The sequence below is a fragment of the Temnothorax curvispinosus genome, unplaced genomic scaffold (genome assembly GCF_003070985.1).
Source record: "Temnothorax curvispinosus isolate PA1 unplaced genomic scaffold, ASM307098v1 QBEX01010444.1, whole genome shotgun sequence".
Taxonomy (NCBI): domain Eukaryota; kingdom Metazoa; phylum Arthropoda; class Insecta; order Hymenoptera; family Formicidae; genus Temnothorax; species Temnothorax curvispinosus.
This window is the reverse complement of record NW_020220224.1, coordinates 853,939-872,681: the sequence shown is the minus strand read 5'-3', so window position 1 is coordinate 872,681 and position 18,743 is coordinate 853,939.

Sequence of the window (18,743 nt, the reverse complement as noted above, 5' to 3'; positions counted from 1 at the left end):
CATAACATACAATATATCACGAATGTGGTAAATTATGTGGTGGATTATAATTAAATTATATTAGTAATTATTTTTATACAATGCAGGAGAAGATTGAATTTATTGAATTCCAGGATTTTACACATTGCGTCGAGAAAAAAGGCGAATATTTTCTTGAGCCATAAATCGTTAACGTTATTGGATTCGCCTTGCGACTGACTTGCCTTCTTTTTAATGCAAATGTGGATTTCAGGAATCCCTTCTGTTGCCATTTGGATTCATCTATTCCACGATGAATGTTTGCTATCAATTTCTTTTGAATTTTCGAATAAATCGTCTTATCACAGAAATGAACATAAAACAGAAAATTATACAAAGTAAAGAAAAAAAAGAAGCAGAGCAAATAATCATGCTGCGAAAGAAAATAAGGCGTGCCCAGAGAGTGCAATCTATTAGTCTCGGTCCAAGGGCCTCCGCACAAAGCGGTCACAGTAATCCGGGGAATATCGCCAAACCAGTCTCTGGACGAAGATTAATGAGTTGAGAAGAAAATTCGTTCAATCTCGAAATTCAGAAAAGTCGCGATTTTCTCTCTCTCTCTCTCTCTCACACACACACACACACACACATATGTATAGTGTCTGCGAAAAGCAGATATTATCAATTGGATTGTCGAACTGAAGTAAAACGAATTACAATCGCGTAACTCTTGACCACCAGGACAAACCAAATATACTGATCAAGCGAAAAAACGACAGCTTTGCAAATTGTCACTATCCGCGGATCGACATTTTCAAGAGAATAGTGAGAGAATCTCACAATCATCAGTTCATCTAGTAATCGCTTCACGGGACACGGGGCAAATGTTTCTCGTGGTACAGAGCGGGGCATCCCAATACAGAGAAAGAAGGTTAACAGAGACAGAGGAAAATAGAAAAGTCGCGGGAGACGAAGATCTCGCGAGGATGTGAGCGAGTCTCGAGCTCGCGAGCGAACGCGCGCGCGCGAAAGGACAAGCTTCTCACTCGTAGCACCTAGTGTACATCGTGCGCGCGCGCGCGCGCACTCGCGACGAGGAACCGGAGAACACGCTCTTCATCTCGTTTTCTCCCTTTCCGTACCTCCTTCGTTCGTCTGCTTTCCACCTACTGTCCTCTCTTCTTCGCGCTTCTTCCCTCGTGGGCCCTCTACCTCTCGCCCCGCCGGCCGCCCCCCCTGCATGTTTCGCTCTCCTGCTCGCTCTGTGCAAAGTAAAGAACTGCCTTGGGTCGTTGGCCGCAACTCGCCGTGACCCAGTCAGAGCGCTAGGACATTGACTCTGCCATCGCCATCGCCATCCGCGATACCAACTTCCCCCGTCCCTGTACCCCGTCGCCTTCTCCTTCTGCTGTTTTCCTCTTGTCCCCACCGACATACCACCACCTCCACCTCCCCCTCCCCCTCCCCCCGCTACTCGACCTCCCCCGCTCCTGTATCGCCTACTGATTCCTCTATGCCTCGTTCGGTTTACACCAACGACTCGCACCCCCTTCCTCCCTTCAATGGCCCTCCTCCTTCTCCTTCTCCTCCTCCTCATCCTCCTCATCCTCCTCTTCTTCCTCCTCTTCCTCCTCGTCTTTCTCCTCCACCTCTATCTTCTTCTCGTCTCCTCTTCTGCTGGTCTTTTTGCCCTTTTTATTCATTCGCTTCCTTCTTTACTGTCCCATACCAGGACACTACCACGATCGATTCGCACGATTCCCAGTTGAAAGAAGCGGGACGCCGCGCTGGTGGTAGCGTGGCACGCCGGCTGCATCGGACTGCATGCGCGCCGGCGACAATCACGTGTGCATCCGCATACAAGTTCCGCGTGTACATTGCCGGGCCACAGGACCGCGTTGAGCAGTCCCCCGTGTAAATTGGGCTCTATTTATGGCTAAAGGTTCGCCGATGGGGTCGGTTCGCGGTTACGGTACTTGGATGAGCAGGTGACGGAGGCGTAAATCTCGTAAAAACCGTGGCGAGAGTCGCCCGATATCGATGTGAATTTCAGTAGTAGTTATCAGTCTTGATTTTTTATCCATATAAACTTAATTCTTATTCAGTATTTATAGAGAGAGAAACATCATGCAAAATTATTTTACCTCAAAAGAAAAATTTTATATATACATATATGGAATATGGAATCAGTAAGAAAATATATCAGTTTTAATGAAATTTTAGTAGAAAAAGATAATACTTATTATACAATGTCAAAATATATAATATTATAAATAATGTCAAAAACAAGATTAAGTTGCTTATCTATTTTTGTATGGAAAATGCAATCGGTTAATAATCATACTTTTAATCAAATAAAAATTTCTATATGTTATCACGGGAAGCCATTCGATTCACAAGTGCGACAAGTTATTTTACATCTCGAGTCGCTAAGTCCTCGCTCAGCACTCTATCCTTAATTACTTAGAGGCGGTAGTTAGTAACGATCGTCGTAAAACGATTTCCAGCTGTTTCTCCCGCTCGCTTATGACAGTGAACCTGTTCGCTTCGTTCGTAAAGTTTCGTAAAGCTTGAGTCGGTGAAACTTGAAATTTTCTCAAGGTGCTCACGGCTATGCGGTTCGACAATCCAGAAGTCGTGGCACGGGTCGAGAAGCAAGAGAAGTAGGAGGCAGCAAGGAGGAGGGATTGACCCCCGCGTCGAGTACGACTCGCAGTCAGCTGACTCGAGCAATCTCTCAGCTGAGGCGGCGTATCGAGGCCTTCCGTGAGATATTTATCGGACTCTGGCGTAACAGCGTAACAGCGCGCCTGATCGTGATGATGATGACGACTATACCAAAATATCCCTGTCATTAACCGGTAACTAATGTTCAAACGCCAAGTCCCTGACATTGGACATTATCATAACCAGGCACTATTTGATATCTCAAAATATTAGACCACTACAAATTTAAATAATACTTAATAAGCAATCATTAAAAAAAGCTATGCGAAGAGGAAAAAATAATATTCAAAAATTTACATACATATTTTATAACGCACATTTGTAATTTAGGAAATAAAAAAAGAATGGAACTAATTAAAATATTTTTTTAAACAAAAAATATGTTATAAAAATTTTTACTGGTTTATTTATTCGTATATTCATTAAGGACTATTCTTTAGCAATAATTATTTAGCACATCAAAATAACACATTTCAAACAGTTTTATCAAGAAAATATAAGAGAAAATGCAGAGATTTTCATAATAGCATTTTATAGTACACGTAGACACATAGTAGTCACAAAGTAAGATAAAACTTCCTTTCATATTATCGTCGATAAATCAAACGCAAATTACAATAGTCTTTATTCGAATATCATTCTGCATCAATAGACAATGCAACTATAAACAAACAGTTGTTTTGCGCGCAAAAAAACAACGATTTATCTCTTCACCTTCGTCTTTACCTTCGTTCAAAGGGAAAGATTCGAAGGCTCGTCTTCGAAACCTGATTTTCTCCGTTTCACTTTCACGGATGCGCAGCAAACGCAGGCCATGCCGAGCAGGCGTTAAACTTCCTCATCGGTGTGTCGGATGAAGGAAGACGAGAGGGAAGGTCCGAGAAAGGGAAGAGAGAAACAAAGAGCAGCACGAGTGGCTTTGTTGCTCTTCGCTGATGAGAATCCCGGCTAGATAATCGATGCGAGAAGGTAAGAAGAAAATGATGGAGAGAAAAAAAGATGAAAAAAAGGTACTTGTCGGTCTTTTTGCTCTATTTTTTGTTGATTTCTACCCTATAATGTTTTAAAGATATAGAATTTATATAGAGTGTCAATAATAAGAACATGGTCTAGCATTAATTTGTCAGAGAAGTTACCGAAAAATATTTAGGACTCAAGGTAACATATAAATCAAATCTCTCAAGCAATATATTTTTTTAATAACGAGTATATATATATAGTAAAATTTTATGGAAAAAAATAAAGATTCTTTTATAATCACACAAATGGTCTTATTTATATTTAAGAATACATGTATATAAAGACCAACAATTGAATCATCTTATGAAAATCTGTCAGTGAAACACGGGCAACTTATTGTTAGATATCTAATCTGGCGTAACTATACTTTCTGCCTAACCTAACTCGTTCGAAGGAAGTCGGTGACTCAGTTGAATCGTACTAGGAAGCGAGATGTCCAATTAGGCACTCGCCAACAGGAAGCCCCTTACTTCCCGTAAAATATCGTAAAATATATCTATCCCGATAAGCGGTTGGGTCCAGGCCGGAGTGTCCTAATGAGATGCACGGGAAAGGTCTCGGTTTTCGCGTCACGTTTCTCCATCCTCGTGCAACGACGCGAACTCTAAACGCACACAGCCGACACAGCGATGCCCACAGCCCACCGCCGCGCGCCGCTCTCGCGTAGGATCCGAATTGTCAATTCACGGGGGACGACGCGTCGCGACGCTATCTTCCGCTTATCGTTTTCTTTCACCTCATCACGAGCTTACGTAGACAATCTAGTTCCGACCCGATCTCCCTTTTCCTCTCCAGTTGAAAATTTATTTTCGTTGAAATGCAGAGCATATAGACGCGCAGTGAATCTCGAGCTCCGAGCTGCTCCGATGCCACGCACGTTCCCCTGGAGTCCGTTCCACGTCCGCGTCCGCGTCCGCGTCCATGCCGTATGCCGTGGCACATACCGTTATGCATTTTCGGTCGGAAAGGCGGAAAGGACAAAAAACGGGGGTGGGACGGAGCAGAGAAAGAGAAAGAGAAAGAGAGAGAGAGAGAGAAAGAGAAGCGTCGTCGTACGCGTGGCAAAAAATCAATGCATCCTGTGCTCTGACCCCTCGCGGTTTCTTTCGAGCAACGCGCCGCGGTGCCGGGTAGCCGGGTATACCGTCCGGTCGAACGGTCGAACGGTCGAACGGTCGGATGGTCGGTCGAGCTGCGAGAACACTCGTAAACGTTCTATCCGGCGGCTCTTCATCGCTTTTTTTTAAGCATCTCTTTTTGCGCGTCTCGTCGTGTGCGTGTATCACATGTTCTATCTCGTTTGCTCGCGTATTCGATTACGGGTGTCTCGTGTTACGGCATCGGGCACGTGCAACGTTCGCGTCCCCGGCCGCACCTCCGCTCCGGACCGAGAGCATCGACAACTTCTTCGATGCGTCCCCTGTAGCGTATCACGTTTCACACGTTTTAATTCAAAAGACACTAATACACACGTTTTAACGCGATGAATAATGTTGTTGAATGAATCGAATTGTGGATAAAATAATTCATAATTTTATATAAGAAGAACTCGAAACAAGAAGAATTAAAATACGTCCATGATTATCCATTTTATGTGCGCGTCTCTCTCTTCACATTAAAATGGACTATACAAAATTTAACCTCCTTTATATTTTATTTTACGGGGGGTGAGAAATATACTCATATACTTATCCTGTAAAATCTTAAAATAATAATGTAAATCACGATGGGGAAGATATAATCACTTTTAATTAAAGCATCGGGACGTAGCCGTGCTTTATGAATTCATTCATATTTCTTATAAGTAATGCGCAGTAGCGTCATCTTCATATATTAACAATAGACACTAATTTTCTGATATTTATTAGCTTCTTATTCCGGTAGCGCATACTGTACGCATGTGTTACGAAGATACGAAAAATTTAAGTTCGCTCAGTTCGCTCAGTTCGATACAACGAGGACTAATATATGATCCTTAATCATTTGTATAGCAATAATTTATGGAAATTACGATACGTGCGCGACGTGCGAGTAGAAGTACGAGTCTATAGATACGCGTGTATTTGCACCTCGAGTATCTTCTTTGCGAACATGTTCGGGCATCGGTCCTCGTAAAAGACTTTTATGTGTTTGCGAACCGCCGAAAATAGCTACACAATCGGAACCGGTTTCGGTAGAATCTTTGCGACGATTTCCGTAGGATTACGCCTTAGCCAAGTGAAACAACGTTCCGTCTCGCTAATGTATGCGCGATACAATTACGTGAACACCCTATGTACGATGGAAGATGGAAGATGGAAGATGGAATTATTAATTTTCGACCGCGCCGGGGATATTTCCGCGAGTTCCGTTGAATATCTCTCGAAAACAATTCTCGAAGAATGACCTTTCTTTATGCGCCATGGGAACGCGATGAAATTGCGTCATGAGAAATTTAATTTGCCTTTCGACTGGCTCCGCGTAAACAGACGTAATATACTCTGCGGTTAACATAAAATTCACAAAATTCGATTGTAAGAGTAGAGTCAAGTGACTTGTCAAGTACCTCTTGTCCGAACATATAGAACGTAACGCGCATCTACAGCAATAAAGCTGCGAGGTTAACGACGTCATTAAAACATGCGGTGTGTTTCGAGTTAAGCGTTGTTTCTATTATCTCGTCGCATGACGAAACTGCATATATATATATATATATATATATATATATATATATATATATATATATTTCCTTCCTCCTCACGTATTCACGTATTCACGTATTCACCCACCCATACGCGTTTATATATAGTATCGTTACTTGTCGAAATATGCAAGATACGTTTGTAATATTTTTCTGGTAGGACTGACTTCTTAAACTTAACTTAAAAAAGGCTCGGTTCGACGTTTAAAAGCATAGTCAACGTGAGTTTTATAATTTTCCTCAGTAAGAGATTCTAAAATTACGACGTGCTTTAACATGGCGAATTTCAAAAATATCGTGACATCTCATCGTATGTATCAAAAGTTTTGATAAACATATACGCTAAAAACTATCGCTACGCATGAAGCGATGGGTCATGTGAGCATGCAATAATCAAATTCACTCACCAGCCGACGAACAGCCGTCGTTTGTTTACTCCGGCAGCTCCATTGCTCCAACCGTCTCCGCGTTGTCGCGTTGCATCGGTTGACGACTCCATTTATTCCAGCCAGACGCTCAGACGCTCAGGTGTAAGTCGGTCGACAGGTTACGATCAATCACGATCCCGCGTGCAAGTTGACACGATCCCTCGTTCCGTACGGCACTCCATGCTCGCTGTACAGTCTATACACACGCGTACCTTCGTCGCGATGTATTTATGGTAAAACGGTTAAATACGAGTAAATAACGCGAGGCGTCACGACGCGGGCCCGCCGCGCCGCGTCGCGCGCCGGCTCCGGCTCGTCGGTCGGCCGGTTTCGCGGAACGCTCCGAAATTAGGCAAGCGTTCCGACGTGTACGTGTACCGACGCGTTTCGATGCGTTCCGATGGACAAAAAACTCGACCCCGGCGCCCCGCGCGGGGCGGCGCCGCGGCGACAATTTTCACGCCACCTACGTCTCTCGTCTCTCGCCCCGCATCGCGAAGCTAACGTTACCCGCAAATTTGGTCGCTGTTGACTCTTAATTATTATCGGATATCACCTCTGACCTCGAAAGTTCACTAACGTCCCCCGTCGTTCGATCATTCGCTTGATCGCCGTACGCAAATTCCGAGTGCCGAGTGTTCCGACGCGACGGGTGAAAAATTCGAGCCCCTCCCCCACGCGTCACGCGACGACAATTTCACGCCGCCCGACCGCCCGCTCCGCGCGCCGCGACGTGGCCGGCCACTACGTCTCTCAGTTCTCAATGAAGTTGGCGTTGATTGTTGATTATCGAATGTTAGTAATATCCTCATAATCTCCATCGCTCAGTCACCGACGTCACCGTTGCACGATTCGATAAAAATTGAACAAGGACGAAATGACGCTGCTGGTGTGCACCCGAGTGAAGTTTCCGAACGCATCGATCCTTGATAGGTATTCGCGACATTAGCGTGCGAAACTGCAAAGTACACTTGAACGTCGTGAGAAGGCAGGTTTAATCGAGGTACATATACGATCATGTCTCGCGTTATTTGCCGCAAGCGTATTTGACGCAAATATCAGGAGTGCAGCTGTAATTCGCGTTAATTAGTGCGATTATGACATTTCGAGTCTTATCTACGCGAGTGATTATACGGAGCGCAATGCGGAACACTGGGCAAAGGATACGGCGCCAATGGCAGAACGCAGATTGACGGATTGACCGGTGAGACTGGTGAGAGTGGTCAACTGCGGTGAGTAAATTTGCTGATTATGTTGCGTGACTAATTTATATCGTCGCATGCAGCGATTTGATGTCGTTACATCGTATAGCTTTATGCGCTTTATACTCTCTCTGTTCTCTGTCCTTGCGATACACTACATTACTGCATAAATGCAATGAAATTAGAGGATATGGCGCAAAGATAATCTAATATCCAAGCGATAGAAACATAATTTGAGAAGCTTATGTTCGAGCTTTACATCGACTCAACCGTGCTATAGTTATTTCTTAAGAACTATAAAAACTAAATTTTGCGTAACGGTGTCCATAAAACTGTCACGAATTCCGGCTGGCTGCAAATAAAAGTCGTAATAAAAGAATATAACTGTCCAATATATATAATAAGGGGCAATATTTTCCGTCAAAATGTGAAAAACGCGAAAATAAAAACTATAAAAAGTGTATCAAATTTTCGGTAAGGTCACTGGAAACTCGAAGAAAGTAGATGATATTTATATGGGGGGATTGACGGTTACGGTCAAGGACTTCGTGACGTCAACGGTAGCGGTTGTTAAAGAATTTAGGTCGAAAAGTCACTGTTGTTCTGCCGACCGGCATACGGCCGCTACGCGGCGGTGCAAGAATTCGATGCCTCCGATTTCGTGGGGCAACACGCGCGAGCATCCCGCGCGCCCTTCCAACGAGAACGTAAATTAGCCCGCTACGGTCTCATTGGAATCGTCATTCGCTTTTCGCTGGGCTTAATAATAATTATTTGAATTGCAAATTCGCGACACTAAGAATGAAACATCACCCCGTTACTGGGGCATTAGGCTCCAAGATAGAGAGTGTATACGAGAGTGTGAGAGAGAGAGAGCGTGAGAGAGAGAGAGAAAGAGAGAGAGCGTGAGAGAGAGAGAGAGAGAGAGAGAGAGAGAGAGAGAGAGAGAGAGAGCGTCAAGACCCGCGTATAATTGGTTTAAAAACGTAAATATTTAATTAAATAATACGTTACATTGTCGCTATGTCTTTTGTTATATCTATATTCTTAGTAATATGTAAAACATATTTCAGAGAATGTTTTTAACGCTGTTTATGAAGAAAAAAATATTGTATAATATTAAATAATTTATAAACATACATTAATCATTTATTAATCGAAGGCAGAGCTAAAAATATTTATTGCAATATGAATATTCTTATTTGTTTCGTTAAAATATGATGGAATCAAAGGACATAAAATATATTTGAGACTTTCAAATCATGAAGAATTGCATTGTATAATTTATACAAAATATATTTTAACGCATAATTTTATAGTTCATACTTCACAGAAGTTCAACTTTAAAATAAATAATTGAAAGTTTGCAAAGAAATTCGCTAATGTTTGCTGACTTTTATTCAATTGCAACATTACATGCAAGGATTATAATAAACAATCAACAGCAATATTCTTCCAACAAAAGATATTTAACTCTATTACGGAAGAACCTTCGTCTCCTCGAACCTTTCACTAATTGTGAGAAAAGATGAAATCAATTTCCCAGTATGACGTAAGATTGGAATATAATATCCTGTCTGACTTCTTATACACACAATTCGATATAACTTTGGCACGAATTATAATCTTTGCTATAGCATGAAGTTTGTAGTGCGCAATTAGAAACAACGTACGTTACGTTAGACATTATCGAAGAGAAAAACGGAAAATTGGGAAAAACAGTAAAATAGGGATTTAGTATTTCCATTTTTACAAGAACAGCTTCTTTTGTACTAATAACATTATTTCTCTTTACGTTTTAATTATTATGCAAGATCTCAGTTCGGAATGCATATTTCCGAGCATATTTCGGTATTTTTCATCAGTTCTTTTTTCAATCAAAATATCAAGTACGTATGAATTATGAGTAATGTTTTATTGACTCATTTATTTTTCCTATAAATTTTTGCGAGAAGACACAATTAAAAGAAATGCTAATATTTTGTTTTTATGAATATCATTCTACCTATAATTGATTCGAAGAGAAAGAGAGCGCGCGTACATACCAAGAGGAAAGTAAATAAATTCGCATACGTGATCGCACGCGTACGCTGCTGCTGTTACCTGCCTCCATTGCAAGGGTCATCAGAACCAGCAGCCCTCTCTCCTTTTCTTCCTTTTCTTCTTCTTCTTCTTCTCCTTCTTTTTCTTTATCCAACCCTTGGCACTCTTCGTGTCGTCACGGACGCTCGTGCTCGTGCCAGCCCGTAACGCGCGAAGCGCAGGTTACATAATTATTCCGGCCGTGCCTCGCAAGCGTTTCTTGGCCAATAGGACTGTGGTTCTATGGGACAGTGGATGGTGTCCCCATAGAAGCCACGCCTCGTGACCCAGACTCCCACATAACTGTTCTCGAAACATCATCGGCAGTCGGAATGAATCGACGCAACGCAGAAGGAAGAAAGTAGCGTTGCAGTAAGTAGTAAGAGAAGCAGAATGGAAAAAGATAGGCGCACGCGTAGCGCCGTCGCTGCCGTCAGCTCTCTCTATCTATCGCAATTACGATGATAAAGATACAAAATTGGCATTACGGATTCTATCATCATCGTACGGTATCTGAACGTACATTATTATCATAAATATCGGAATTCGCAATAATATACATCTCGATACTGTAACGCGAACACGAATAGACTGGAATTTATATTACCGTACCGCTGTTAGTCGCAACGGTAAACTTTGATATCGAACCGCATACAAGTTACTATGCAAATCGAATTGTAACTTTATGAGAGCAAAAACCTTCGTTTCCTTGACGTTATATACATTATAGACATGTATTTGTCTTTTCTGTACATATCGAATTTATTGCAATAAGTTTTTGATTAGTTCTTATTTAATAATGATTTGTGAGTACCTAAATATTCTGCCAATGTTATTCACACAATAACTATTTAATCTATGAACATAAAATACTGCAAGAAATATATATTATAAATAGTTATAAAATTTGTCTTAATGTTTTAATATATTAATATTATCTGTAAAAATTAATGGAATCAAGTAATATGTTGTAAAACTCGATGACAAGGAAAATATTAACCTGGTCATCTACTTTATGTTTGTAAAAATGTAAAATAAGTGTCTCCCCTAAGTCGTGCCAAACACTTCGAGTTCCAGTGCCAAGTGGCCGGTTTAATGGCACGTCCGAGGTGTGTCCACAGCAATTCAAGGTCCGTGATATGCGGTCGCGATTCTGTTATCACTTCCTAAAGTAACAATCACTCCCATTGTTTGTCTGACAATATTTCTTCGGTCGCGCACTTATAAGCACGTGTTCAATTGAGATATATCACTTTTCCAGGATCAATCGCGTATTTTCTAATCGGTCAAGTCGCATGCGTGGGTGATATAGCAAACATAAAAAAAAAAACAAAAAATAAAAAGCTAATTTATCACGCAAACACAATTTTTGGACATTCTGAAAAGAAATCATGAAGAAGTAAAAAGAATGGCGTCATTACGGCGCTTAATAATTATTTTAGATATTTTAATATTCAAAATAATCCAATTTAAGTACATTGTTTATTTTTCTACCATAAATAACATTTTATAGACATAAAATTTCATGAATATACAGTCAAGAGTTTTATGTTATTGGTGACGAAAGGCACATGCACGCCTCGAAAGTATCGCGGAATTCAGAGGAAGAATTCTCTGAACAGACGAGGAATTCTCTTGGCGCGCGTACGGTCATCCGTCAAATTAAAGGATGAAAAATGTATAAAACCTGGATGTTTCATCTTTCAACGTCCTATTTTTCTGTCACCCACGCGCGCCCTTTTATTCTTTTTGTTGCTCCTGGCTTCGCGCCGCCACGGGTCACTACTGCGTGTGGCCACTCAATGGAGAGTGTATACCGGCCACTCGGACCCGCAAAACGCGTGTCCAGAGGATTATCAAAGAATGCTCGGACATTGATAGAACTTTTAGGACCTTTTTAGTTTGCCGTCCTTTGAACCCATTCACGTAGCCACTCGAGCGTGCCCACCATAGCCTACGATTCGCGCGATTCATCCGCGGTTACATGACAGCTGGGAAAGGACATACGACGCGTCTAATTGCCAATTAAAAAGACATTTTTCGCCGCAGGCAAGCTGACCGCTTGAATGGTCAGCACTATATATCCGACCACTACTAACACTCGGACATCTGCATTTTGGTCAGTATAAAACCGCCATTCGCAGAGCTAAACGTTTCTTTCATCACTCTCAGTGGTTATGGGGCTCGCTCGCTGCGGGTAGCAAAAGGGTTGTAATGTTGAAAATTCAAAGAATACACAGAAGATGCATTGATCATAAGTTGAAACAAATTGAAATATGGTCTTGCTGTTAATACTATGTTGGATTAAAGAAACAAAATTTTCTTGTTAATCAATTCTGCTTTAATCTATAAAGTTATTACTAGTTGTTGTTAATTAATTTATTAAAAATATGCTGAAATATCTTTTGTTACTTTTATATATAATTTATCTTTGAATATCCATTCATCTGGTAATAATTAGAGCAAAATTTACAATTCAATAAATTTCCAAGAGCACATATAACCGACAAAATATAATAGCGCGTTACATTTTATTAATATATAAAAACACAATTTATTTAATAAAAAGTTTCTGACAAATCTATATTTGATTTTTCTTCAATTTTTGTTCGATTCTTATTTTCCATTATCTAATTTTTTGTTTATTTGATATTTTTTCATTTGTGCATATATATGTAATTGATAAAATGATGACATAAAGTATAATTAACGCAATGTGAATCTCAACGTTTATCTCGATCGAATATCGTCTATTTTTATTTATTCCGTCTTAAGATGTAACCAACGCAAGTCTTTATTTCTGGGTAGAATAGTCGACGCACACGCGTTGCAGTCCATGTCGCATCGCGTGGGCCGTGAGTTACTTGGCAACTTCCGGGTCGATTTCAGTCGTCGATCTCGTGGATGAAATTCGACGGTTACCAGGAAGCGGTCGATTCGCTCTGGTGGAAATACGTGCAATAGCCGTCCTTGTCGAGTCCATCCGATCGTCATTGGTGGGTCAGATAGGCGTGGATGGCGCGGCATATGGGCACAAAAGGAGCCGAGGAGAATTCTGCCCGAAGAATTTCTCTTTCCCCTCTCGAGATCGCCATCCTTCTGTTCGCATCTTTTTTTTCTCATCACTTTTACCCGTCTCCTCCTACTCCCATTTTTTTTTACCGGAAAACCAGTTCGAGGCTAGATGCAATGCGAGATATGAACACCCGGAAGGAGATCTCGCTACCGTACAAGCTGCGGCCAAGAAGCCCGAAATTTCGTAAAAAGGGTTCGGGAAATAACAAAACTGGCGGGACCAGCTGCACTCTATTTCACGTTAGAAAGAAGACGGACCTGAGAAAGAAAGGGGTGAATGGCGGACCGACGAAAGGGGATACCTTTCACTTCAGGAGTACAAGGGATACCTTTCCCTGATGTACACTTCCTGATTCTTTCCTGTTTGTGTTGGAAGTCGGGAGAATCGTGAGGATCCGGAGTCACGTGTCGCGTGCCATGGCACGCGAACGGCTGGATCCATGGCACGCTTCCGTAGGTTTACATACGTTGCGACGACCATCGTTGCGTATCGATCGACGCAGGAAAGGAACTTTAGAAAGGAATCTTGAAAAGAGTCGACTTCAACGATCGCCACCGCCGTCCAGCGCATCGCTTCTGCACCGCAAAGTCATGATTTACTGAGATTTACTTTCAATCTTTCGAGCCTTCGCGTAATTCGCCGTTTATCGCGCCTTTCGCATAGCGACCACAAATCATCCGCCCTTTCACGTATATATACTACTAAGTCGTCAACGTCCCCCCCGCGTCGTAAATCTTTCGGATACTGGTCTGCCGGTGCAAATTCGTTCCTTCGTCCGTCAACATTTTCGAATTAAGCGAAGCGCGTAATTCTCGAGCGATAATTTTCTGGCGCACGCGAGCGAGTCGCGTCGGATAATTATGCGCACGACAGAATTCACCGGTTAGGCTTCACCGAGACATCCCACGTCTCGTTTCCATCTGTGTCCAGATCGCAGGAGTGTTTTGAGCACGCACCGAGCGAGCACACACGAGCATAACGTACGCAGCTCATAATTGTTGTTCACGAGTTTGAAAACCAAACGTCGCACATGACATGCGTATGTCAATCTTTCGCCAATGTGGAAGACGCGAATATGATGATGCGATGATCGATGATCATATTACATTATTTATAAAGACAGAGTTCCGTGATAACTACGGAACATTTTTTTAATGATACATTCTAAAACGAAAGATATAAGAAAAATAGGGCTCGAATATATAGAAACTTGTTTTGTTCTTTTAACATGACTAAATAAACATCCACGTTACAAACGTCATACCACTGAGACTATTACGCAAAGACATGGAATATGAATTAAGCATCGCGAATCGCGATGGCTTCGAACATGTAGCAAAAGCTGATTCAAATTAATATATATGTAATACTTATATGTTTTATGCTACGATTGTGAATAAAATTCAGCTCGCAATTCCGAAATTCCGTTCGCGTTAGATCGTTCGATAAAAACGTTCGTATGCCCATGAGCGGCCGAGTGCTGTTGTAGAACGCGTGTCGTCCCCTTCTGCATGCGCGGCGAACGCGGAAGAGGAGAGGCCGCGATGCCGTCGCTAGTCCCTTTCCAAGTAAGAGTGGGTTAAGGCCCAAGGTCCTGCTGTCGTCTCGAAGGCGATCCCCCGGATGCGAAGGATATACACGCTCGGGCTGCGCGTCCCGTGCCTCCGACCTACAGACTCGAGTCGGTGGGCATCTTATACCTAACTGTACCTACATTCACGGTTGCAACGCGAACGAGCGGACGTACACCGGACGCATACGATAAACCGCCACCAACGACTCGATCTTTCTCATTCTCTCTCTCTTAACCTTTCTCTCTTTCTTTCTCTCTCTCTTTTCTCCTATTTCTCTTTTTCCCCTCTTTCTTTCCCGTCTCTCTTTCTCTTGGCGCGCGTTGCGCATCTGCACACGCACGTTACCTATACCGTATCTGTTTGGCGGTGCACACATACGCCCACCAGCCATATAAGTTGTGTGCCGCGTGACGTATATACGTGAGAGTGCCTTTTATGTAGGTATCTACATGCGTAAAGGCCTGAACCGTGCCTTCGAGATATGGCCCGTTACTCCGGGGTGTCGCACACTGGAGCCAGTTACCGTGTTACCGCAATTCAGGCCACAAAGTCAAAATACAGTTAGCCGTGGCCGCGTGCGAGAACCGCTCGGCTGCACGAAAAAAGAAATCCGGCTACTCGTCTTCGTTGTCGTTCTCGTCGTCATCGTTATCAAACGTTCTTCTCGCGTCGTGCGCGGGCACGATAACATCCGGCTGCAAACCTACTTGCACGCCAGGGTACATCCTTGTGCATGACACGAAGATGGTTCGCCAAAACTGACTGGAGCCCGCACTGGCATTACTCGCCAACTGACCAATCGTGAGAAATGAGCAGATAATCAAGCGTACGGGATTTCTACCAATATACCGTTTCTCCGGTATTACTCTTGAAAAAAATCTAGGTCTCGCCTGAAACCTTTCTAGCACGCCTTTCAATACTTTCTTTCTGGGACGTGATTCTCGGGTCGAGGAGAACGTTCTTTCAAGCATCCGAATTTATCCGTTACATCGGACTATAACGGGGCGGCACAATGTGTACATTTAAAAAATGAAAGAGCATACTCATCATTTGATAAATTGAATATATACGCACACACGTACTGCTTATACGTATAATTTAATTATGCCATTTCTCTTAATACTAATTTAATTTTTTTTTCTCAAGCGTTTAAATTGCAAAGTATGCGTGTGTTTTTTTATCTCAATTTGATATAAAATGTATTTGGCCTACAAAAATAATAGGACAGTATAGATATTCGAAAGATGCCAGCTGTATACGTGTTAAAGTATACAACTGCATTCGCTATTGCCACTCAATCCTGTATATATTTCTCATCAAAGTTTAATAGCGTGTGTTAATGTTACAAATCTTGTCATTACAATCTCGTTAGGACATTCGAATTGCGAATTAATACTATACGATTTTGATCTTTTTTTTCACACTTTGCCATTCCGCGTATCCGTATCTAAGAAACTAGGCCAAGAAGTTCAATGTTGGCACTTAAGGCTTTTAATAGAGTTATCAGTCTCGGCAGCCGCGGACCCTGACACCATAGATCAGTACCGTGAGTTAGTGCACGTTACCGGCGTGGACAGCCGAGCTCGTTTCGCGTGATGTTTCTACTATACGGTGTTACACGCGCATGAGTGGCCGTTTGAAGTAACTCGTGTGTTCGCATTATTCTACGTAATAAATGTACGAATAAATGATACGATCGTAACAATTTTCATATTTATTGCTATTTTTATTCTCTCACAATCAGTCGATAAGATTTCACGTATGCACATTACTAGCATACCTTGTTATTTAAGTTATTTTGCCAAACACTTATTTTTGGAATCTAGAATCTAGATTTTACAATAAATATTTAGAAATCATCTAGTATAATTTTTAATATTAAATGTTAGATAGTTTCAAATTGTGAATTTAATTTTTCTCGAGATAAAATAAAAATTATAAAATAATTTTTTGAAATGTTGCATCTTATATTTCTGACTGAACACTTGGTAAGTTGGAGAAATTTTATAGATATTTAAAATAGAATTGATAATAAAAGCAAATTTAAAAAACTGTATTGTGTGTAATCTGAACAATCACAAATCACACTCTGACATTCGCTTCAGTGCTTGAAGTTAACATCAAAGCGCGAGCATTTTTTACTTCTTACGACCGTAGTATACCTTTTCTCTCGTGGGAAATACACAAAAGCATCTTCGACATCACAAAGAGCGGCGCGGGCGCGAGGTCCGAGGAGGAGGAGAAAGGACAAGAACGGAAAGGGCAGAAAGAAGTCTGACTGCAAGATTGCAACACTACCCGACAACGGGCCATCCACGTGGATCTTGAAATTTTGAGAGTACGAACACGCGGTTGTGCCCTTCACTTTGCCGTTGTTATCACGTCCTGCTCCGAAACCCTTCTCCTCTCCATTTTCCCGCTCACACAGCGAAACACACACGAAAAATCTGCCGAGGTGGGAGGAAGGATGATGCTTTCGGTAATCGTAAGCTGCGCCGACACGCAAGGGCCCCCACGTGGCATTCCACATTTCCTCCACGTCCGTCGGACGGCTGAATCGGACGGACAGCAAGGAAAGGCGGAGGGCAACGCCCAATTCGCAACCTACGGGACGCATTGATATAGTCCCTAGGGAGTGGGTGTCCGGGACGACGCTCGCTATTTCTAGACCGGGCAATTGTTTCGCCGCTTCCGAGCGAACTGCGCGGGAGGTTAACGACACTCGTCGTCTGTCGAAACATACAGCTGAATATCATTTCGTGACTCCGCGGATTTGAGTTACCGAGAGTTCGAGTACCCTTCTCTCCCTTCTTGAGCTGAGGGACGTGAGGGTCCCTGTCCAACCTTGTCTTTTGGTCGTAACGAAACAATCGACCCTCTCTCCGCCCGCGCCCGCCCGCCCTCTTCTTTCTCGCTGTGTTCACGGCAAACCGGAGAATCGGCACTGCCCCGACAATCCGACATGCACCTGCATACATCGAATTCATTACTCACAACGACTCACAACGTCGCGTCGCTTGCACAGTAAAAGCCGACTGGTTTTAGGAATGAGGAAGTATCTCACGAATACTATCACCCACGCGCGCTCTCGCACAACGTAAAAGCAGATGTTGCGCAATCGGCTGATACGATTTCTTTTCACTGTTGAGGTACGAACTCGTCGCTGAATTCAGCCGATTTTTCAAGCGATTAGAAGAAACAAGAAGTAAACAGAATCAGCCATTCTAATGTCGACTAATCGTCGAGTGATAGTTGAAATGTTGTGCGAATGATAACACATTATATTACATTTTATTCTTAATTAAAGTATCGAAACGCTCATAGTTTTTGTTATAAATATAGTTTCAATTATAAAAATCGGAAAATGAAAGATTTATTATTTGTTTAACTTCAAGCAGGCTTTAATCTAATGAAATCTCTAGGTTTCGTTATAAAGATGTTTAATGTTGAACACATATCATAATTTTAATAAGAAATACGTAATCAGTTGGTCGACATGATTTAAATTACTCTAAGATCACGAGTATAGATATATCGAAGAAATGGCGTGCAACTTTCATTTGTCTACAGGAAATTGCGAATGTCACGACAATCGTGTTGCGTTTCTCCTCCGATAGATAATGTGTGTGCATGACCGCATATTCGTGTATGTTATCTGTGAGAGAATTGCGTTGCAAGTTGATCGCTAAAGAAGAAAGCCTCGTGAAAGTTAACCGGTAGTGTGTATCGTGCGAAATAATTGTTCAGCTTACCGTGAAGGTAAAAGGAGAAAGGAAGAAAGATGATATAAAGAGAGAATCCCTCGTTCGTAGCCTTTTGATGCCCGTATTAATTTAGTGCTGCGGCGAATCAGTCCGCGACTGATACCTTGACACTGTGCCAGTTTTGGTATACCCGGCGATTGCCTCCATATCTTCGTTTACTTCTTTTTGAAGTAACGTATTCTGAATCATAAAGGTCAATACACGCCTGAGAGCAATGTAAAGAACAAATTCT